This window comes from Carassius carassius, chromosome 35, assembly GCF_963082965.1.
Source record: "Carassius carassius chromosome 35, fCarCar2.1, whole genome shotgun sequence".
Taxonomy (NCBI): Eukaryota; Metazoa; Chordata; class Actinopteri; order Cypriniformes; family Cyprinidae; genus Carassius; species Carassius carassius.
In genome coordinates, this window is record NC_081789.1 from 10,273,625 (window position 1) to 10,297,728 (window position 24,104).

General features: G+C 41.6%; 1 long non-coding RNA gene across 1 annotated transcript; it reads left to right on the plus strand.

Annotated features, from left to right (window-relative positions):
* Positions 1 to 20,951: 20,951 nt before the first annotated feature.
* LOC132115686 (uncharacterized) lies at positions 20,952 to 22,826 on the plus strand. The gene is made up of 7 exons (XR_009425540.1): positions 20,952 to 21,257; positions 21,359 to 21,409; positions 21,586 to 21,630; positions 21,708 to 21,772; positions 21,866 to 21,972; positions 22,067 to 22,365; positions 22,517 to 22,826. It is a non-coding gene; the product is annotated as an uncharacterized LOC132115686 (long non-coding RNA).
* The last annotated feature ends 1,278 nt before the right edge of the window (positions 22,827 to 24,104 follow it).

Below are 24,104 nucleotides of genomic sequence, written 5' to 3' on the forward strand. Positions count from 1 at the left end.
GAACCGCGACAAGATTAACAGACACGTGAGAATTGAGTTACCGCCGCCGTTCTCCGGTGACGAGAAGCAGAGCTTTCTCTGTTGGGCACGGCAGTTCGAGGTCGCAGTCAGAGCACTCACAGAGGGAGATGGCGCTGCGTCCTATAATTATGAACTGGCGCGTATTCTACCAACGCGGCTGAGCAGCGCAGCATTTCTTTTGTGGGACAGCCTTCCTCATACTGTTCAGGCTGATTATACAGCGACCAAAGAACGACTCAAGGAAGCTTTCGGACAGCGGCAGTTCATGGATCGTTTCAGAGCCAGCCTATCAGCCCGCCCTCGTGCGCTGCGGGAAAGTTTGGAGGTGTATGCAGCAGAGATCAGCAGATTAGTGGACGAGGCGTTTCCTGAATACGGTGACAGAGCCCAAAGGGAAGAAAAATTTCGTCGTTTCCTTGCTGGTTTGGATCCTGGGCTCAGAGCTAAGTGCCATGAACAAGGAGCAACGGATTTGGAGGAGGCTGTGATAATTGCAGGTCGGTGTGAAAACGCTAGAGACGCAATGAAGACTGATTACACGACTGTTAATGTGGCAGGAAATGCTAATGATGGAGGAGCAGTGGCTGCTGTTTATTCTGTGACTGATAATGGAGGGCTGCACAGAGCTATGGATCGATTGACTGAGGAAATGAGGGATATGAGAATGGAAATGAGGCGCTTGGGTGATGAAAATCAAAAACTAAAGGCCAGAGTGAGTTCTAAAGCGATGGACGAGTGGGATGGAAGCCGCTCTCCATTTAATGGAAGGTGCCAGTGTGTCTGCGGGGGTCGAGGATGCCAGTCACGTGTCTTTGATGGCACTCAGAGAGGCCGCTCACCTGAGAGGAAATTCCAGCACTGTGATGAGCGTACATCAGGTATGGACATGCGTAACTATAAAGACTCACACTCTCCTTTGTCTCCTGTGAGACGCAGCCCCAGCCCAGGTTCTCGCAGATGGAACAGCTATGAAGATGATTCGAGAAAGCGGGGAGTACGTTTCATGTCACCTAACAGAGAAGAGCGCCGCTATCAGCCGGGAAACTAACTGTAGCTGATGTTGCGGCCCAAACACCAGCTATGTTTCCTATGGGCCCTCAAATTGACAATGTCGACGACTGTAATTCTGTATCAAAAGACAATTATTTAAGTTCGGACGCTGCCAAGGAGCTGTTAGTGTCATATGTGAGAGGAGTTATTGAAGGCATGGAGGTTCAAATGTTAGTCGACTCTGGTTCCAGTGTGCCTCTTATGAGTGCAGATTTTCGTATGTCAATTTCTACGCTTCGTAATCGCCCGTTGAGAAAAGACTATGTGTCAGCCCATGCAGTGAATGGACAAATGCTGGATACACTGGGCACCATCACTGTAACATTCCAGCTGGGAACTGAGTCATGGCAGCATGTATTTCATGTGCTTAGAGAGACCACACAGACGGTGTTGCTGGGCTGGGACTTTCTGTTGAAAAACCATGCCTTACTGGACCTCAGCCATGCTAAGCTCCAACTGTGGGACATCACAATTCCTCTACTAACCAGCAAAGACTTCGTTCCGTCATGCTGCAATGTGTCACTGGCAACCACTATAAATGTGCCACCTCTCAGTGAGTCAGTGGTGCCAGTCAAAGTGTGTCTACCTAATGCAGCTCATGCAACAAGTGACTTTGTTGGATACCTTGAACCCAATGTGGCAGATTCTTCCAGTCTAATAGTAGCTCACACACTGGCTGGGGTTCACAATGGACTGACAAAGGCTCGGATTTTGAATCCTACTGGACACGACATATTATTGAAACAAGGGATGCACCTGGGTGAGTTATACTCAGTTGACAATTCTGATGTTCAGCTATTTCATGCCCCAGTTGATGTAGCTGCAGTGACCCCTTCCACAGCAGCGCCTCCTATATCATTGGACGAGTCACCTATTTCTAAATTTAGAGAAAGCTGCACTGTCAGCCTTGCTGTTGGAATTCCATGACATCTTCAGCTCATCCAAACAGAATGTTGGCAAATGTAAGCTGGTGAAACATTACATAAGAACTGGTGAGCAGGCTCCCATCAAACTTCGTGCACATCGTGCCTCCCCTGAAAAACGTGCTGAAATAGAAAGACAGGTGGCTGATTTGCTTGCAGATGGTGTGATTGAGGAGAGCTGTAGTCCCTGGGCATCGCCGGTTGTTTTGGTGAGAAAGAAATGTGGCACCTGGCGTTTTTGTGTGGATTACAGACGTTTAAACAGTGTGACTATTAAAGATTCTCATCCTCTGCCCCGAGTGGATGACACACTGGATGCACTAGCAGGTTCTGCCTGGTTCAGCACATTAGACTTCTCCAACGGTTACTGGCAGGTGGAAGTTGCAGAGGAGGACCGAGAAAAGACGGCTTTTACAACAGGACAGGGCCTCTATCAGTGGCGATCTATGCCAATGGGCCTTTCCAACGCCCCAGCTACATTTCAACGTCTAATGGAGCTGGTCCTCAGAGGGCTTCCATGGCACATCTGCATGGTATACCTCGATGATATTTTGATTTACAATAAAACCTTTGAGGAACACATGTCAAGCCCTAAAGAGGTGTTTTCGAGAATCCGATCTGCAGGGTTGAGACTGAACCCACGAAAATGCCACCTTGCCAGAGATCATGTAGTTTTCCTGGGACATGTAGTTTCTCGGAAGGGTCTTCAGCCCGACCCCCAAGAACACAGAGAAAGTTTTAAACTGGCCAGTTCCCCGTTCTCCTTCTGAAGTGAGAGCATTTCTGGGACTATGTTCTTATTACAGACGTTTTGTCAAGGATTTCTCGAAACTCGCTGCGCCACTGAACCAACTGATTGGTAAAAATGTGCCCTTTGTGTGGAACGCTACATGCGACCAATCATTTAACCACTTGAAAAATGTGCTGTCGTCTGGGCCTGTTGTGATATTGCCTGACTTCAGTGTGCCCTTTAAAATCTACACTGATGCCTCCAACCTGGCTGTCGGTGCAGTTCTTGCACAGGACAGAGATGGGCGCGAACATGTGGTGGCATATGCTAGCCGAGCATTGAATGCCACACAGAAGCGTTGGTCCACATTTGATCGTGAGTTGTGGGCTATTGTATGGGCAGTAAGGGAATTCAAGCACTACATCGGACTTGCCTCATTTACCATCATCACAGATCATCGACCACTCTTAGCTCTTCGGCGTCTGTCCATTGATGATGACCCAACAGGGAGACGAGCGAGATGGATCCTGGAGCTTGATCCATTGAATTGGGTCATTGTACACAAGAATGGACAACATCACAAGAACGCGGATGCGCTTTCTCGCCGCCCTGAGACACCTGACACAAACGTGGCGGAGGGTAGTGTTGAAGGGGCGCTGCAAGTAAATGTGGTGAGTTCTAATCAAACAAGCATTGACATTGTACATTCCTCTGAAGTCGAAGATTGTACAGGTGGTGCGACGGCGGAAGACTCACTTGTAAATTCAGATGGCATGTCTCCCATTAATGCGCTGTCCCACAATTTGTCAGACATTAGAGCTATGCAGAATGCTGACCCTGACATTAAGACTGCTTTGAACTGGGTGGCACACTCCCAAAGACCATCCAGGAGAAAATTACAAGGAGCTTCTCGGTGCTTACGGAAGCTTTGGACTGAATTCAACCACCTTTCTATCATTGATGGACTGTTATGCCGCTCAGTTTGCTGCCCCCTCACAAGTAAACCTGTAGTCCAAATTGTTGTTCCTTCTGCACTAATTTCTGACATTCTTTTGCAATTGCATGGAGCCCCAGTTTCTGCCCATTTCTCTTCAGAGCGTGTGTGGGAACGAGCAAGACAATTTTGTTACTGGCCTTCTATGTACAGAGACATCAAGGAATGGTGTGAGCAGTGCAAGGCATGTCAGACACGGCGCAGTCCTGTTCCAACGCACCGTGCGCCAATGGGTGGATCCCAGTCAGTGCGGCCATTTGAAAGAGTGGCCATGGACATCTTAGAGCTGCCAGCGACATCAAAAGGAAACCGTTATGTGCTGGTTGTTGAAGACTACTTCACTAAATTCGTCAACTTGTATCCCTTACCAAATCAGTCAGCACAGACAGTTGCACATTGTCTGTTTGAGGACTATGTTCTACTTCATGGCGTTCCGGAGACTTTGCATTCAGATCAGGGTCGTCAGTTTGAGGCTGAGGTGGTTCAGACTCTCTGCCGTTTGCTGAACATTAAAAAGACTCGCACCACGCCATACCATCCTCAATCAGATGGCATGGTTGAACGCTTTAATCGAACTCTAATTGATCAACTGGCTAAGACACTGTTGACTTATGGTGGGGAATGGGACGAGTATGTGAAGCATGTGGCATTTGCTTATAATACTACCACTCACTCAAGCACTCGTTTCACACCTTTCTTCTTGACCCACGGTCGGGAAGCACGTGTTCCCGCTGATGTGCTGTTACCCTCTCGAGCTCTTGACTCTCAGTTATCGGTATCGCATGCTGAGTTTGTTTCCTCCTTGATGACAAAACTGAACTCTGCCTTTAGCAGTGCACGGATGCACAGTGAGGCAGCCCACGACCGTCAAAAACTGTACCATGATGTTGGCTTGCGTCACCGGCCTTATGATGTAGGTGCCATGGTGTGGCTCCACAACCCGGTGGAGAGTCGCATGAAGCTGGCACCACATTGGACAGGACCTTATAAAATTGTGCAAGTCATGGACTCATGTGGTGAACTGGGACTGACTTATAGGATTGTAAATCCTTTTGATGCTGGTAAGAGGGCACAGGTGGTGCATTATAATAGGGTGCGGCCATACACATTACCTGTTTCTTCCTTGTCACAGATTCGGACACTGTCCGATGTTCCAGACTCGCAGCCTGAGTCAATTCTCCTGGGGTCTGGAGTTTCAGGTGAAGCAAAGTTTGTTTCTCCCCAGAAAGAGCTGAGTTCTTTGTCTGACTCGCAGTGTCCAGTTAAAGAGTCTGAGCCAAATTTTCTTGAGACTGGGCGAGTTCGTAGACCTCCTGGTCATTTAAAGGATTTTGTTCTGTATTGAAATGTCTTTTGTGTATGGGTGAGGGTTAGTAAGAATTTTTTTTCTCTATTGCTGTGCCTCTTGTTCTATAAAAAAAAGAGAGAGAGAGAGGAGGGCAAGCGGTTGAAAAATGAGGAAAAGTTACCATGTGTATATTTCTCTTTCCATATTTTTTTTTATGAGTTGGAGAAAACGAAATCTATATAAAAGGGGAATGTTTTGTTCCTTTCATTGGCTTGTTGCCATGTTAAAAATTTGCTCTGTAATTTGTTTAGTGTATTATTGTACACAGATGTTTATGGTTTCTGAATGTTATTCTGGCACATAAACGAGACGTTTATTTTGGGACATATGTAACAGACTTTATTTGATCCTGTTATATTGCACTAATTCTGGATGTACGGGCGCTCTATATATGTGTGTGTGTGTAATGCATTTATCCCCTCGGGGCTTGCCGTAGATAGGCAATGGGCATGCGCACTTTTTCTACTCTAGAGTGTCGCGGGTTTTTTGGGAAGTTCTTTTTGGTGTGAGGAATAATAAAGTCAAGAGGAGTTCAGACTGTCTCTCGTTTTATTGTTTTCTTATTACTAAGTGTTTAGGCGGACCCTGCATAAACGCTCGGTTACATATAACATTATCCAGAGAAACAAATGTTAACGATAAATCCCCTTTTATGTTTGTACTGGCTACTGTATACAGGCCAGCAGGGCACCATACAGACTTTATTAAAGAGTTTGGTGATTTTACATCCGAGTTAGTTCTGGCTGCAGATAAAGTTTTAATAGTTGGTGATTTTAATATCCATGTTGATAATAAAAAAAGATGCATTGGGATCAGCATTTATAGACATTCTGAACTCTATTGGTGTTACACAACACGTTTCAGGACCTACTCATTGTCGAAATCATAGTCTAGATTTAATACTGTCACATGGAATTGATGTTGATAGTGTTGAAATTATTCAGCCAAGTGATGATATCTCAGATCATTATTTAGTTCTGTGCAAACTTCATATAGCCAAAATTGTAAATTCTACTTCTTGTTACAAGTATGGAAGAACCATCACTTCTACCACAAAAGACTGCTTTTTAAGTTATCTTCCTGATGTATCCAAATTCCTTAGCATATCCAAAACCTCAGAACAACTTGATGATGTAACAGAAACTATGGACTCTCTCTTTATTAGCACTTTAAATAAAGTTGCTCCTTTACGCTTAAGGAAGGTTACGGAAAACAGTTTGACACCATGGTATAATGAGCATACTCGGACCCTAAAGAGAGCAGCCCGAAAAATGGAGCGCAGCTGGAGGAAAACCAAACTAGAGGTATTTTGTATTGCTTGGCGGGAAAGTAACCTATCCTACAGAAAAGCATTAAAAACTGCTAGATCCGATTACTTTTCTTCTCTTTTAGAAGAAAACAAACATAACCCCAGGTATTTATTCAATACAGTGGCTAAATTAACGAAAAATAAAGCCTCAACAAGTGTTGACATTTCCCAACACCACAGCAGTAATGACTTTATGAACTACTTTACTTCTAATATCGATACTATTAGAGATAAAATTGCAACCATTCAGCCGTCAGCTACAGTATCACATCAGACAGTGCACTATAGACCCCCTGAGGAACAGTTCCACTCATTCTCTACTATAGGAGAGGAAGAATTGTATAAACTTGTTAAATCATCTAAACCAACAACATTTATGTTAGACCCTATACCATCTAAGCTCCTAAAAGAGGTGCTTCCAGAAGTCATAGATCCTCTTCTGACTATTATAAATTCCTCATTGTCATTAGGATATGTCCCCAAAACCTTCAAACTGGTTGTTATTAAGCCTCTCATCAAAAAACCACAACTTGACCCCAAAGAACTAGTTAATTATAGACCAATCTCGAATCTCCCTTTTCTGTCCAAGATACTATAAAAGGTGGTATCCTCACAATTACTTCTTAGAGAAAAATGGTATATGTGAGGATTTCCAGTCAGGATTTAGACCATATCATAGTACTGAGACTGCTCTTCTTAGAGTTACAAATGATCTGCTCTTATCATCTGATCGTGGGTTTATCTCTCTATTAGTTTTATTGGATCTTAGTGCTGCGTTTGACACAATTGACCAGAACATTCTTTTGCATAGACTTGAACACTTTGTTGGCATCAGTGGAAGTGCATTTGCATAGTTTAAATCGTACTTATATGACCGCCATCAGTTCGTAGCAGTGAATGAAGATGTATCATATCGATCACAAGTGCAGTATGGAGTACCTCAAGGCTCAGTGCTAGGGCCGCTACTCTTCATGCTTTATATGTTACCCTTGGGAGATATCATCAGGAAACATGGTGTTAGCTTTCACTGTTATGCTGATGATACTCAGCTCTATATTTCTTCGTGGCCCGGTAAAACACACCAATTTGAAAAACGTATGGAATGCATAGTCGATATAAAAAACCGGATGACGAGTAATTTCTTGCTGCTACTTCGCTTGTAATAACCTAGAACACTGTCTAAGACTTGATGGTTGCACCGTCAATTCTTCGTCATCAGTTAGGAACCTAGGTGTGCTATTTGATCGCAATCTTTCCTTAGAAAGCCACTTTTCTAGTATTTGTAAAACTGCATTTTTCCATCTCAAAAAATATCTAAATTACGGCCTATGCTCTCAATGTCAAATGCAGAAATGTTAATCCATGCATTTATGACCTCAAGGTTAGATTATTGTAATGCTTTATTGGGTGGTTGTTCTGCACGCTTAGTAAACAAACTACAGCTAGTCCAAAATGCAGCAGCAAGAGTTCTTACTAGAACCAGGAAGTATGACCATTTTAGCCCGGTCCTGTCAACACTGCACTGGCTCCCTATCAAACATCGTATAGATTTTTAAATATTGCTTATTACTTATAAAGCCTTGACTGGTTTTGCACCTCAGTATTTGAATGAGCTCCTTTTACATTATAATCCTCTACGTCCGCTACGTTCGCAAAACTCAGGCAATTTGATAATACCTAGAAGATCAAAATCAACTGCGGGCGGCAGATCCTTTTCCTATTTGGCGCCTAAACTCTGGAATAACCTACATAACATTGTTCGAGAGGCAGACACACTCTTGCAGTTTAAATCTAGATTAAAGATCTTTTTAACCTGGCTTACACATAACATACTAATATGCTTTTAATATCCAAATCCATTAAAGGATTTTTAGGCTGCATTAATTAGGTGAACCGGAACCGGAAACACTTCCCATAACACCCTATGTACTTGCTACATCATTAGAAGAATGCCATCTACGCTAATATTTGTCTGTTTCTCTCTTATTCCGAGGTCACCGTAGCCACCAGATCCAGTCTGTATCCAGATCAGAGGGTCACTGCAGTCACCCGGATCCAGTACGTATCCAGACCAGATGGTGGATCAGCACCTAGAAAGGACCTCTATTGCCCTGAAAGACAGTGGAGACCAGGGCAACTAGAGCCCCAGATACAGATCCCCTGTAAAGACCTTGTCTCAGAGGACCACCAGGACAAGACCACAGGAAACAGATGATTCTTCTGCACAATCTGACTTTGCTGCAGCCTGGAATTGAACTACTGGTTTCGTCTGGTCAGAGGAGAACTGGCCTCCCAACTGAGCCTGGTTTCTCCAAAGGTTTTTTTTTTTTTTTCTCCATTATGTCACCGATGGAGTTTCGGTTCCTTGCCGCTGTCGCCTCTGGCTTGCTTAGTTGGGGTCACTTCATCTACAGCGATATCGTTGACTTGATTGCAAAAAAATGCACAGACACTATTTAACTGAACAGAGATGACATCAATGAATTCAATGATGAACTGCCTTTAACTATCATTTTGCATTATTGAACGCTGTTTTCCTAATGAATGTTGTTCAGTTGCTTTGACGCAATGTATTTTGTTTTAAGCGCTATATAAATAAAGGTGACTTGACTTGACACTGTTCCTGATACAACACAGCCCCCAAGCCTTCATTAGAGGCATCAGTGTGCAGGACAAAGGGTAAGTCAAAGTCGGGGTAAGCCAGGATGGGAGGACTGGTCAACATGTCTACCAGGTGAGACACTATCGCACCATGCTCTGAAGTCCAACAGATAGGTTTCTTAAATGGAAGGTGGTCACCCCGCTTTCCTTTTTTGGTAGATTTTACATGAGCAGGATCTAGGCGAGACACATCGGGATGTTCTTGGAGCTTGAACAAAGGTCGTGCTATCCTGGAGAAATCCTGGATAAAGGAGCGATAGTACCCCAAGAACTCCAGTAAAGATTGGACCTCCCCGACGTTCTTTGGTTTCCTCTCCTTTAACTTCAGCACTGCTTCCAGATCCTTAGGATCCACTTGGACACCTTCACTGGTAACCAACCGTCCCAAATACCGCACTTGCCATTTAAAAAGCTCACACTTGGTCGGTCGCAGTTTCACACCGCACTCCCTAAGGCGAGACAACACTCTTCTCAGGTCCTCGACATGGTCATGGAAGGTCTTAGAGAAACAGAGCACATCATCCAAGTAAGGGGAGCAGCATTCATCCCTCAGACCAGCTAGTACGCCCTCCATGCAGCGTTGAAATGCTGCTGGTGCATTGGTAAGGCCAAAAGGGAGACGTACCCACTCATAGAACCCCCAAGGTGTGCTGAAAGCTGTCATATGTCGGCAACCTTCTTCAACAAAACCCTGATGGTAAGCACTACCTTGGTCGAGAATGGAGAACCAGGAGTTGCCCCCCAAATTATCCAAAAGGTCTTGAATACGTGGCAGTGGGTGATGGTCGGGGATTTTTTTGCTGTTCAACCCCCGGAAGTCGACACAGAGGTGTAAACTCATGTCCTTCTTCCTCACACATACAACTGGACAGGAATAAGCTGACGTCGATGTTTGAATCCAGCCACGGTCAAGTAAGTTCTGTACATAATTTTTGACCTCCCAATACAAGGGTTATGGAATATAATTATATGACTTTTGTACTGGGGTGTCATCCCTGAGGTTGATTCTCAGTTGTAGTCCAGGAATACACCCAATATCCGCATCATCTTTGGCAAAAGCAGTAGACTGTTCATATAGCATTTCCCTGACAATTCTCTGTTCCTCCTCTGATAGATGTGATACATCAACTGGAGGGTGCCAATTATCATTGGCCTCGGGCAACCCTTGTCTATCTAACTCTTTGTTCTGATAGACCGGCAAGTCTTTGCTTAACTGGGCAGCAAAGGTCTGGACAGACTCACATGGCATGTGCTTGGGGTTCAGGACAGGCTTCACATCAGTGATCTCTTCAAGAGTACCCAGCACTGTTCTTTGAGTCAAATAAATGTTGTGTCGGGTTGAGTTCTGTATGGGAATCTTAATGCAATTTGATGACCCCCAGGGAACGTCTACCAGGGACGGAAACAGGTCTAAACCAAATGGACAGGTATTCTCAGTGAGAGGCTGAAATAGCATGGTGCACTTCCCTGGTACCCCTTTTACTCGACACCGGACCTCATGGACTTTGCCTGCGGGGATGGTAACCCCTCTCTTGCTGATCCGTACCACACGTGGTGTTGGGTCATCCATGGCTGTTATCTGAAGGAGAGAAACCAAAGCCTCCACTGTGTTCTCTGGAATACTTAAAGAATCCGTTAGGATCCGTTGTGGGTGCTTAACAGGTGTACTAGAGTTGCCAGTCCGGGCCCGGTCAACAGTCTGGTTCACCAGTGTCATTTGACGGGTCAGTGAGGACACTTGAGCAGTCAGCTCTCTAATAGCTTGACGATTAGCTTCCAACTCAGTATCAATTCGGGACTGTTTTGTCGTATCGGTCAGGGTATTAATGTCAGATTGGGCTACACTCACAGTCACTGACCTAGACTTGGCTACAGCACCCAGGCGCTTTAACCTTCCTTCTTCCTCCATTGTTGACTTTGTAAGCTGTTCTAACAACGAGTCATCACTAACCTGTGTGTTAGCCAAGAAAGGTTTGATGTCTTGCCTAACATGACTGTTCTTGTCATTTAACCCTTGATACAAGGTGTGTAGAAAAGTACCCTGAACCAATCGCTTATCATAGTTAAACTCTGCACCTGGTTGCTGTGACTCGAAAATAACTCTTTGTTTTAGCCCTATAAGTCTATAGAGGAACTGACCTAGGGGAATCTGTGCCGGCACAAGCCAAATCACGCACTAAGCTGTGAATGATAAGGAGACGAACACGTTATTGCCATGCTCAAGTGCAGTTTTAATATATGACACAAAGATGATCACAGTTGAAATATGGACATATCATACTTTGTCTACAAGCATACCAAAATTCTCAATAAAATACTCATATGAATAAATTCAAGGCACTGCAATTAGTTCTCACATATTAACATTGGCATAACTGCATGAACAAAATAACCCAATAAAGATGAAAATACCTCTGTATAATGTAGTATTGGTAACACTTTGAGATATTGAATACAGCATTTAATCAAAGAAAAACATTTCTTCACCATAAATGATACTGATTTGTATAAATGCAACAATGATACCAATCACTCTGGTTGAAACAGTGTCACTTTCCCATATCTTTATGAATAAATAAATATATGCAATTAACTCAATTTCACTGTAACACCTTTAATAATCTTAAACACATTAATATCCAAATTATTACAGTTTTGGACCATAAAACTAGTGTTAACACATTAAACAATCCCCATCACATGTTGTTATTCACATGAAATATCCCTCATAATCAATATTATGCCTTCACATGCATTAACTAATAGAATAGCTGCAAAAGTACATACTAGACTTAATTAACATTCACCATAGATGGAAATACATACAATCAAAATGATTGATAGACAAATGTGTTTAGGAAACAATCCAATGTCTTACAGATTTCCACATACCTGAATCAAGACATTCTCTTTATGTCCCTTTGGTTAATCTTTGCTAATTTTGCTAACCATGAGTTAGCAGATAACATTTAACATTTTCTCCAACCTAAATCTCGTCCTATTATCCTACTAACACATTCCCACATCATTTCCAAACATTTCTTCTTAGTAACAATGATGGATGGTTAATACAAATCACTTTAAAAGAGTCATTACCCATACCTGTGAATGATAAGGAGACGAACACGTTATTGCCTTGCTCAAGTGCAGTTTTAATATGACCCGGAACTCGAGCTGTGGGTCTCCTAATAACCCACCAATGCGCCACACTGCCCTCTACAGGTTTAGTGGTGAAATACATGAAATATTAACTCTTAGTACAATCCTGCTAAAAACAAAATAATAATAAAAAAAAATAAGTGGTGGGGTAACTTTTTTTTCTTTTTACCCATACAGCAGAATTATTTCCTCTACCCGTCACAAATACATGTGTAAAAATATTTAATCAGATTTAAATTTGGAAAGAGGAAGAGACCTTTTTTTTTAGCATGCATTAGTGGGATGGATAATTAATTGATTATTTAATGAAACATGCTGAATGTGGCCTAATTTTCTCTCACATATCACACAAGTATGTCTGTGATCATGGGCATCATCACATTTATTAAATCAAGTATTAATACTACACTAATAAATAATGTATTATGTTTAACGAAACATACCTTTACTTTGAGCCTGCTTTTCTTCATCTGCTTTTCTCTTCTTTCTTTTTTCGGCTCCGGAAAGATATCGTTTGGATGCCATTTAATTTCAAATTTAAATAGCATCAATGTGCATTGCATAAATTAGAAATACGTCGAACAAAAACGTATTTTAAACGTATTTTTGGCTCTTTTTAAATATTTAGTCAGTTTTAAGAAGCCAGCTTGGGGGCATCTCAGTTTATCCTGGAAATAATTACTGGGAGGAAAAATGAGGTGAGATTTGTAGTCAAATAATTAAAACTCAGATATCACACACCAATATCTGAGTTTGAATTATTCTGAAATATTGATTATTACCTCGTTTGTCATGTGTGGACTATATTCCATAGGGTTGCACAAATCCCTCTGCTTAGACAGTGACATCACTATTTTGGATTTACCTTTAGTACAAAGTGTGTGTGTGTGTGTAAAGCTACGTTGACTTATGTTATTCATACAATACCTACTCAAATAAACATCAAAAACAAAGCCGGCTGCAATGAATTTCTGTGCAAAACAGCTTTTACTACAAACACTTTCACACAAGAACATTTTGATAGAAAACAAAAAATATTTAAAGTAGATAAAATTAGAATAAATAAAATGGAAATGTCTACATACTACATACTATTACTACTGTAAACTTTGCAAATAGGACATCAGCCCCTTCAAGTCAATGAACAATAACAAAGTGGGCTGCAATGAACATGCACAACTAATAACTAATAACATAACGCTATAAAGGGTTGGCCTGCGCTGGGTGCGCCCCTCCCCCTATAACTGTTCTGTCTCGCGGAGGAGCTCATTTGTGTGCATCTGTGTGAAACACGCATAGGAAAAAAGAACGACAGAAAGAACGGCTCCCCTCCAGCCGCGACTCGGCTCCCATCGTTCATGTTTATGAGCCGTTCAAAAGAATCGGTTCGTTCGCGAACGTCACAACTCTACAAAAAGGGGCCCCAGGCGACCGCCTATATCACCTGTTGGACGGGCCGGCACTGCCCGCCTTGATCTCATAACAAGACTGAAGGTGAACATGAAGAGCAGACAAACATATGACAGGGTCATTCAAAGCATATGGAGTGCATCTGGTAAGTTGAAGTGTTGCTCTGTAAACCATGGTATTAAGTTTTGGTATGTTACACACTTGACAATCTATTGAATCTTTAATCTTAGGTGGATGGTCTGTAATATTTTGTCCACATGGCATTGTATACAGCATCGAATTTAATCTACGTGCTGAAAGTCCCAGGGACTTTGCAGACCTTCTACTGGAGGTCTGGCGACACACACCAATTTGCAGGTTCCTCATTCACTGCCTTTCCAGCCTTATGAGGGCAGACTGTCTGAACCCACAGAAGAGAATGTGAAGGCAGCCAGGGATGGGAAATTGCAGGTGTCATTGCCATGGCTACTTGAAAGGGTGCACTGTGGGGAGGAAAATTCGGTCACTGGATCTTTTGAGCACTATGTCTTATATGATCGCTTCCATGAGAAGAATGCAAAAGATCCAAAGGACATACTGCGCAGGTTCCAACTTGTCCCTAAACTAAAAGGGTGGTTAAATAGCCAAGTTGCCGAGCAGTTCTTTGCCAAAATCCGTAAAAGTAACTACTTCTTCAACAACATGGCTCCATCAACCCATGTATTTCTTATAAGAAGTGTTATCCACCGTCATAACACCTCCACGAATAGAACACTTCTGCAGAGGCAGACACCTTCAGCTACAAGTAAATTGCTTTAACATTAATTATAATACAAAGTATTAAAATAATGCAATTAAACTTGACTCATGTGACATAATCATTCATGTTTTGTCAAAAGTTTAAAAACTTAACTGTAATGCATATTCTAGTAGTTTAATTCATAAAATTGTGCTGTTGTACTCAAAACCTTAAGGACCTGAACTCACTCCAGCTGAGCCAAGGTCAACTGAAAGCACAGCTGCACAACTACCCACTGATGAAGCACATGGTGAGCTTTATACATACGAGAGTGTTTTCTCTACTTCCTGTTGGCCTTCTGTAGCTAATTGTAGCTCCGTGTAGCTGATTTTATTTTATTTTTTCTCTAGAATCTTTATCTTACTATCACTCTCTGTTTTTTAAAGTGATAAAATATAACTTAATTCACACCATATTTCTGATATTATCGATCAATGTTATCAGATTAATTTTGATCGTTCACTTTTATTTTATATCCGTGAGTGCAGTACACCTGCAAAGCGTTAGCAATCGTTAGCTTGTCATTAGCGTTTTCATTCGAACCTATCTCTGTTTTCTTTTCTCCTCTCTCTCGCTCCAGTTTTTCACAAGTTCATCAAACAACAGCAGTAAGAATATTTCATCAAGCACGGTGGGTAATGGCTTCTCCTGCTATTGTTATTTGCACCTCTTGCCACATGTACAGTTTATCTATCTCTGTCGCAGATGAGGGATTCACATGTGATAAATGCAGGGAAATAGTTAGGCTGACAGAGAAGATTTCAGAATTAGAGACACGCATCCAAACTTTAATTGAGGACAGTAAGAATGTTAGGGCTCTAGATACGGCTTTAGATGTGTCTAGCTCAGGGATTCCTGTACATTGTTCGCTTCCGGGAACAGAGCCCCTGCAGCAGGGCAACTGGGTGACGGTGAGGAAGCGTAGTCGTGGGTCAAAGCACCGCTCTTCTGTTCCGATCAAAACATTAAACAGGTTCTCCCCACTCAGTGATGCACCCACTGAGAAACCTGATGAAAGTGCTCTAGTTATTGGTGATTCTATTGTACGGAACGTGAATATAGAGACACCAGCCACCATAGTCAAATGTTTACCGGGAGCCAGAATGCCTGACATCTTGGCAAATTTAAAAGTACTGGCTAATGCTAAACGTAAATACAGTAAGATTGTTATTCATGCCGGCGCTAATGATGTTCGACTTCGCCATTCGGAGATCACTAAAAATAACATTAAAGAGGTGTGTGAACTTGCAAGCACGATGTCAGACACTGTAATATGCTCTGGTCCTCTCCCTGCTTACCGTGGTGACGAGATGCATAGCAGATTGTCATCACTCAATGGCTGGATGTCTTAGTGGTGCCCACAGAATAACATAGGTTTCATAGACAATTGGACGAGCTTTTGGGGCAGACCTGACCTGTTGAAAAGAGATGGTCTTCATCCCTCCTGGGGTGGCGCCACTCTTCTCTCTAGAAATATGGCAAATAGTCTTAGAGTTTATACTTGACTAACTGGGGCCCAGGTCAGGAAGCAGACAGACTGGCTAAACCGACCGTCTGCTAGCTGCCTCCCATCACAGAGGTCAGTTAGAGGACACATAGAGACTCTTTCACCTAGATATCACACTATAGAGACTGTGTCTTTTCCCCGAACTAGAAAATACAAAAAACGTCCAAACCAAGTTAAGATTAACAATTTAATTGAGGTTCAACAAATAAAAAACAGATGCAATATGGATAAACAAATGATAAAGCTTGGCTTATTGAATATCAGATCCCTTTCTACGAAAACACTTTTTGTAAATAATATGATCACTGATCATAATATAGATGTACTCTGTTTGACAGAAACCTGGCTAAAACCTGATGATTACATTATTTTAAATGAGTCCACCCCCAAGATTACTGTTATAAACATGAGCCGTGTCTAAAAGGCAAAGGGGGAGGTGTTGCTTCAATTTATAACAACGTTTTCAGGATTTCTCAGAGGGCAGGCTTCAAGTATAACTCATTTGAAGTAATGGTGATTCATATAACATTATCCAGAGAAACAAATGTTAATGATAAATCCCCTGTTATGTTTGTACTAGCTACTGTATACAGGCCACCAGGGCACCATACAGACTTTTTTAAAGAGTTTGGTCAAAGTCAAAGTCACCTTTATTTATATAGCGCTTTAAACAAAATACATTGCGTCAAAGCAACTGAACAACATTCATTAGGAAAACAGTATGTCAATAATGCAAAAATGATTGTTAAAGGCAGTTCATCATTGGATTCAGTTATGTCATCTCTGTTCAGTTAAATAGTGTCTGTCCATTTATTTGCAATCAAGTCAACGATAGCGCTGTAGATGAAGTGTCCCCAACTAAGCAAGCCAGAGGCGACAGCGGCAAGGAACCGAAACTCCATCGGTGACAGAATGGAGAAAAAAAACTTTGGGAGAAACCAGGCTCAGTTGGGCGGTCAGTTCTCCTCTGACCAGACGAAACCAGTAGGTCAATTCCAGGCTGCAGCAAAGTCAGATTGTGCAGAAGAATCATCTTGTTTCCTGTGGTCTTGTCCTGGTGGTCCTCTGAGACAAGGTCTTTACAGGGGATCTGTATCTGGGGCTCTAGTTGTCCTGGTCTCCGCTGTCTTTCAGGGATGTAGAGGTCCTTTCTAGGTGCTGATCCACCATCTGGTCTGGATACGTACTGGATCCGGGTGACTGCAGTGGCCCTCTGATCTGGACACAGACTGGATCTGGTGGCCACGATGACCTCGGAACAAGAGAGAAACAGACAAAAATTAGCGTAGATGCCATTCTTCTAATGATGTAGCAAGTACATAGGGTGTTATGGGAAGTGTTTCCGGTTCCGGTTTACCTAATTAATGCAGCCTAAAAATCCTTTAACGGATTTGGATATTAAAAGCATCTTAGTACGTTATGTGTATGCCAGGTTAAAGAGATGGGTCTTTAATCTAGATTTAAACTGCAAGAGTGTGTCTGCCTCCCGAACAATGTTAGGTAGGTTATTCCAGAGTTTAGGCGACAAATAGGAAAAGGATCTGCCGCCCGCAGTTGATTTTGATATTCTAGGTATTATCAAATTGCCTGAGTTTTGAGAACGTAGCGGACGTAGAGGATTATAATGTAAAAGGAGCTCATTCAAATACTGAGGTGCAAAACCAGTCAGGGCTTTATAAGTAATAAGCAATATTTTAAAATCTATATGATGCTTGATAGGGAGCCAGTGCAGTGTTGACAGGACCGGGCTAATATGGTCATACTTCCTGGTTCTAGTAAGAACTCTTGCTGCTGCATTTTGGACTAGCTGTAGTTTGTTTACTAAGCGTGCAGAACAACCACCCAATAAAGCATTTCAATAATCTAACCTTGAGGTCATAAATGCATGGATTAACATTTCTGCATTTGACATTGAGAGCATAGGCCGTAATTTAGATATATTTTTGAGATGGAAAAATGCAGTTTTACAAATGCTAGAAACGTGGCTTTCTAAGGAAAGATTGCGATCAAATAGCACACCTAGGTTCCTAACTGATGACGAAGAATTGACAGAGAAACCATCAAGTCTTAGACAGTGTTCTAGGTTATTACAAGCGGAGTTTTTAGGTCCTATAATTAACACCTCTGTTTTTTCAGAATTTAGCAGTAAGAAATTACTCGTCATCCAGTTTTTTATATCGACTATGCAATCCATTAGTTTTTCAAATTGGTGTGTTTCACCGAGCTGCGAAGAAATATAGAGCTGAGTATCATCAGCATAACAGTGAAAGCTAACACCATGTTTCCTGATGATATCTCCCAAGGGTAACATATAAAGCGTGAAGAGTAGCGGCCCTAGTCCTGAGCCTTGAGGTACTCCATACTGCACTTGTGATCGATAGGATACATCTTCATTCACTGCTACGAACTGATGGCGGTCATATAAGTACGATTTAAACCATGCTAATGCACTTCCACTGCCAACAAAGTGTTCAAGTCTATGCAAAAGAATGTTGTGGTCAATTGTGTCAAACGCAGCACTAAGATCCAATAAAACTAATAGAGAGATATACCCACGATCAGATGATAAGAAGATGAAGATGTATCATATCGATCACAAGTGCAGTATGGAGTACCTCAAGGCTCAGTACTAGTGCCGCTACTCTTCACGCTATATATGTTACCCTTGGGAGATATCATCAGGAAACATGGTGTTAGCTTTCACTGTTATGCTGATTATACTCAGCTCTATATTTCTTCGCGGCCCGGTGAAACACACCAATTTGAAAAACTAATGGAATGCATAGTCAATATAAAAAACTGGATGACGAGTCATTTCTTGCTGCTAAATTCTAAAAAAACAGAGGTGTTAATTATAGGACCTAAAAACTCTGCTTGTAATAACCTAGAACACTGTCTAAGACTTGATGGTTGCTCTGTCAATTCTTCGTCATCAGTTAGGAACCTAGGTGTGCTATTTGATCGCAATCTTTCCTTAGAAAGCCACGTTTCTAGCATTTGTAAAACTGCATTTTTCCATCTCAAACATATATCTAAATTACGGCCTATGCTCTCAATGTCAGATGCAGAAATGTTAATCCATGCATTTATGACCTCAAGGTTAGATTATTGTAATGCTTTATTGGGTGGTTGTTCTGCACGCTTAGTAAACAAACTACAGCTAGTCCAAAATGCAGCAGCAAGAGTTCTTACTAGAACCAGGAAGTATGACCATATTAGCCCGGTCCTGTCAACACTGCACTGGTTCCCTATCAAACATCGTATAGATTTTAAAATATTGCTTATTACTTATAAAGCCCTGAATGGTTTTGCACCTCAGTATTTGAATGAGCTCCTTTTACATTATAATCCTCTACATCTGCTACGTTCTCAAAACTCAGGCAATTTGATAATAACTAGAATATCAAAATCAACTGCGGGCGGCAGATCCTTTTCCTATTTGGCGCCTAAACTCTGGAAAAACCTACCTAACATTGTTCGGGAGGCAGACTCACTCTTGCAGTTTAAATCTAGATTAAAGACCCATCTCTTTAACCTGGCTTACACTTAACATACTAATATGCTTTTATTATCCAAATCCGTTAAAGGATTTTTAGGCTGCATTAATTAGGTAAACCGGAACCGGAAACACTTCCCATAACACCCTATGTACTTGCTATATCATTAGAAGAATGGCATCTACGCTAATATTTGTCTGTTTCTCTCTTATTCCGAGGTCACCGTAGCCACCATATCCAGTCTGTATCCAGATCAGAGGGTCACTGCAGTCACCCGGATCCAGTACGTATCCAGACCAGATGGTGGATCAGCACCTAGAAAGGACCTCTACTGCCCTGAAAGACAGCCGAGACCAGGACAACTAGAGCCCCAGATACAGATCCCCTGTAAAGACCTTGTCTCAGAGGACCACCAGGACAAGACCACAAGAAACAGATGATTCTTCTGCACAATCTGACTTTGCTGCAGCCTGGAATTGAACTACTGGTTTCGTCTGGTCAGAGGAGAACTGGCCCCCCAACAGAGCCTGATTTCTCCCAAGGTTTTTTTCTCCATTCTGTCACCGATGGAGTTTCGGTTCCTTGCCGCTGTCGCCTCTGGCTTGCTTAGTTGGGGTCACTTCATCTACAGCGATATCGTTGACTTGATTGCAAATAAATGCACAGACACTATTAACTGAACAGAGATGACATCACTGAATTCAATGATGAACTGTCTTTAACTATCATTTTGCATTATTGACACACTGTTTTCCTAATGAATGTTGTTCAGTTGCTTTGACGCAATGTATTTTGTTTAAAGTGCTATATAAATAAAGGTGACTTGACTTGACTTGACGAGTTTAAAAAACTAATGCCTATTAACTGGGAGCAGTTTAGTGTTGGGGATAGGTGAATGCTACTCTCAGATCAAATGCAGTGATATTAATTAATAGTATTATCAATAAGTCTTAGTGTTAAATTTTTCTTGTAGATATTGGCCTTTCGCACCATTGTGGGCAGCATTGTGCAACACTTACTGCCATCAGCAGCCTCAGGCCCTGCAGAACATTGTGGGCAGCTGGAGGAGATCATCCCCTCCAGGAACAGTTGGTACATGAATGCAAAGTTTATTTGACTGAAGTCCATTTCTGTTATTGCAGTAATTAAAGTTTTTTTTTTTTTTTTAATGCTACTTTTAAATTTGCATTTTGGCTTTCACATTTTAGATTTTGTTGGAATGTGAAAGCACTCAAGATGTTTTGTTTGTAAATACAGTAAAAAAAATTATAATAATTCAATCATATGCACAGGTGGGAAATGCCTGTGTGAGGCTTGTGAAGGAGGTAGTTGAGCTATAGGTATGTATACGTCTATATTTTAGTGGGACTATATTTTCTGTGTAGTACAATAAAGAAAGTCTTTTAAAAATGTCTTTATTATGGACCTCCACATCCCCCCAACATGGCTCCCACCCTTGAATTGTGACCCTTTAGGTAGTCTTTCTGTAAGTACCTTCTCATTAGTACAGCAATAAATAAACTGATTTGAATTGACAACATAACATCCTTTCTTTAAGGTCACGTTCCCCTGACTTGCCCACATTAATGCAACTACTTTTGGCAGTCACATTCCCCTGACTTGTCAAGGCTACTAAGGAAAACTCTGCATAGTTATAGTACCTCCTCACGTTCTGAGGATGTAAGCATTGTTGGAATTTCATGTTCTTCCACACACTGAATGTTCTACATTGTTTGTATTCCACGGCTGAATTATACTGTGTATTTAAATTGTAAATATTCCTCGTAACACTGTCTTAATTTTTATCAGGGCTGTTGCACAAAAGCTCATTCCTGGGCCATGGGAAGAACAATCAGGCCTGGGTGTTGAGGTAATGATCACTTACAGCACAATGAAAATATATAAGAAATACATGTATAAGGTTGACAGTCATTGTAAATTCTTCATAATGGGTATTCTTTCTTCAAATAGGGACTACCCCTACAACATTTTGGGATTGACTGTGGAGTATTCATGGTTATGGTGAATTGCAAAGCTCATTTTAAGGATGTTTATTAATGTCTACACAATATCCATTGTGTCCACACCATGTTCATTACGCCCTATATTGCTGTTACGGAGCACCTCAACTTTATTAATCTTTGTTAATTTTTGCTCATACACAGACATGGCAAAATAACAGCTTTCTGCTTTTACAGTATGCCTGGTACATAACTATGGAGGCAGCATTTGATTTCACCATTGTAAGTGAAGTCTTGGTGTTAACATAAAAATGTTTGTTGATTGTTTTGAATTACCTTATAACTGTTCTTATGTTCAGTATGACATGCCATATCTGAGGAGGTGGTGGTGCAAGGTTTTGCTGGAGAACCTTGAGATTGAGGGGTACGGTTTGTGAAATTAAAAGTAGTACATTTAATAGATACTACTGTCAAAGTGGGAAAGCATGATGATATATTTGGTCAATGTCAATTACAGACATGGTCGAAGATTTGCACATTTTACACAGGAAGGCAGGAAGATGGGGGAAGGAAGTCTGCCACCTGCCTTTTAATGTCCCTAGGAAGAGGAGACACAACACTTTGGTAATATTTTGGTTAAAACTAAAAGTAGTGAAAGTAGCATGCATAAATATGCAGCTGTTTCCTAAACAATCTGTTTATGTTTGACTTTTTGAAGGTAACTACACTCCCAGCAAAAATCGCAAGGGTTTCACAGGATGGTGCAGTGACCACTGACATTTTGCAGGCACGTGTTAATAATGTTAATGAAAATGGCTTGACTTGAGTGTATATTACTTGTAAATCATATTTCATATCTACAGTTGCCAGATGACATTCTCCAGAGTATCCTTGTCTTTGTCGTTCTAGAAGATGGCTGCTCTGCAATCCTCAGGCTGGCTCTGACATGCCAGAGGTTTAACAGCATTGTCAGCCAAGAGAATTTTCAACAAGAGGCACACTTCAGCTGGCTTGATAGTGAGTACAATAAGTGTGGTTGTCCCCGCTTGTTTTTTGTGGGTAATCTCATTCTCTTTCCTAAAATGAAACTTTGACTGTTAAAGATGTTCATTTATTGTCTGAATTGTGTCTGAATGTCCTGTCATAATTGTGTTTTAATACTGAACAGGTGTAGTGAATTGGAAAAAATATTCAAAGAGACACATTCAAATGTACAGAAAGCTGTACACCATCTCCAGGTGCAGTCGCCTACAGTGCAGACAGCTTTACAAAGACTGTGGGACTGGCTACCAGGGAAATGGCCAACAGGGAGTTATTTTGGGGTTTTACTCCTCAGATGACCACCCTGGCTACTGTAGCTGGGATTGCTTCACAGATGATGGAGGTCTTGGTACAGACGAAGAGTGAAGTTCGTGTGTGTGCGTGCAATGTGTCTTCCCTGTAACAAACACGATCACTTGCAGTACATGTGGTTCAATGTATTGTAAGATGTTTTTTTTCTTTTTTTTTTTAATACAATTAAACAATTAAAACCTAAATTGTGGATATTATTATTATTGTTTTTTGTTGTGGTTGATTTGTATAAGTTACTTAGTTTAAAATACAAATAATGTTGTATTTAATGTTCACAGCGAAATATAATAAACATAGTGTTTACTGTCTAAAATGTATGAAATGTTACATTGGTAGTTGAACTATGTATAGTTAAAAAAAAACAACATGAACAAAAAGGCAGAGGCCCTCAAAATGTGTATTTTAAACCTACTGCTGGAGGGGGGCAGCGCTTTCGTCATAAACCGCAAAAAGCTTAGTTTATTAGGGCCCGAGCACCGAGGTGCGAGGACCCTCTTGTATGTGCTTTGTTTATTATTATTATTAGGGCCCGAGCACCGAGGTGCGAGGACCCTCTTGTATCTGCTTTGTTTATTATTATTATTATTATTATTAGGGCCCGAGCACCGATGGTGTGAGGACCCTCTTGGAATTGCTCCATTTATTATTATTATTATTATTATTATTATTATTATTATTATTATTATTATTATTAGGGCCCGAGCACCGATGGTGTGAGGACCCTCTTGGAATTGCTCCGTTTATTAGGGCCCGAGCACCGATGGTGTGAGGACCCTCTTGGAATTGCTCCGTTTATTATTATTATTATTAGGGCCCGAGCACCGATGGTGTGAGGACCCTCTTGGAATTGCTCCGTTTATTATTATTATTATTAGGGCCCGAGCACCGATGGTGTGAGGACCCTCTTGGAATTGCTCCGTTTATTATTATTATTAGGGCCCGAGCACCGATGGTGTGAGGACCCTCTTGGAATTGCTCCGTTTATTATTAGGGCCCGAGCACCGATGGTGCGAGGACCCTCTTGGAATTGCTCCGTTTATTAGGGCCCGAGCACCGATGGTGTGAGGACCCTCTTGGAATTGCTCCGTTTATTATTATTATTATTATTATTAGGGCCCGAGCACCGATGGTGTGAGGACCCTCTTGGAATTGCTCCGTTTATTATTATTATTATTATTATTATTATTATTATTATTATTATTATTATTATTATTATTATTCTCCAGGATGAATCGCATTTTTGAGGGCCTAAACATACTCAAAAAGTCATGAAACTTTGCACACACCTCGGAACCGGCGAAAATGTACATCTGATATGGGTTTCAGAAGTGGGTGTGGCAAAATGGCTCGACAGCGCCACCTATACATGTTTAACGGTGTGCGCCTCGAGCTATGTTTCACGT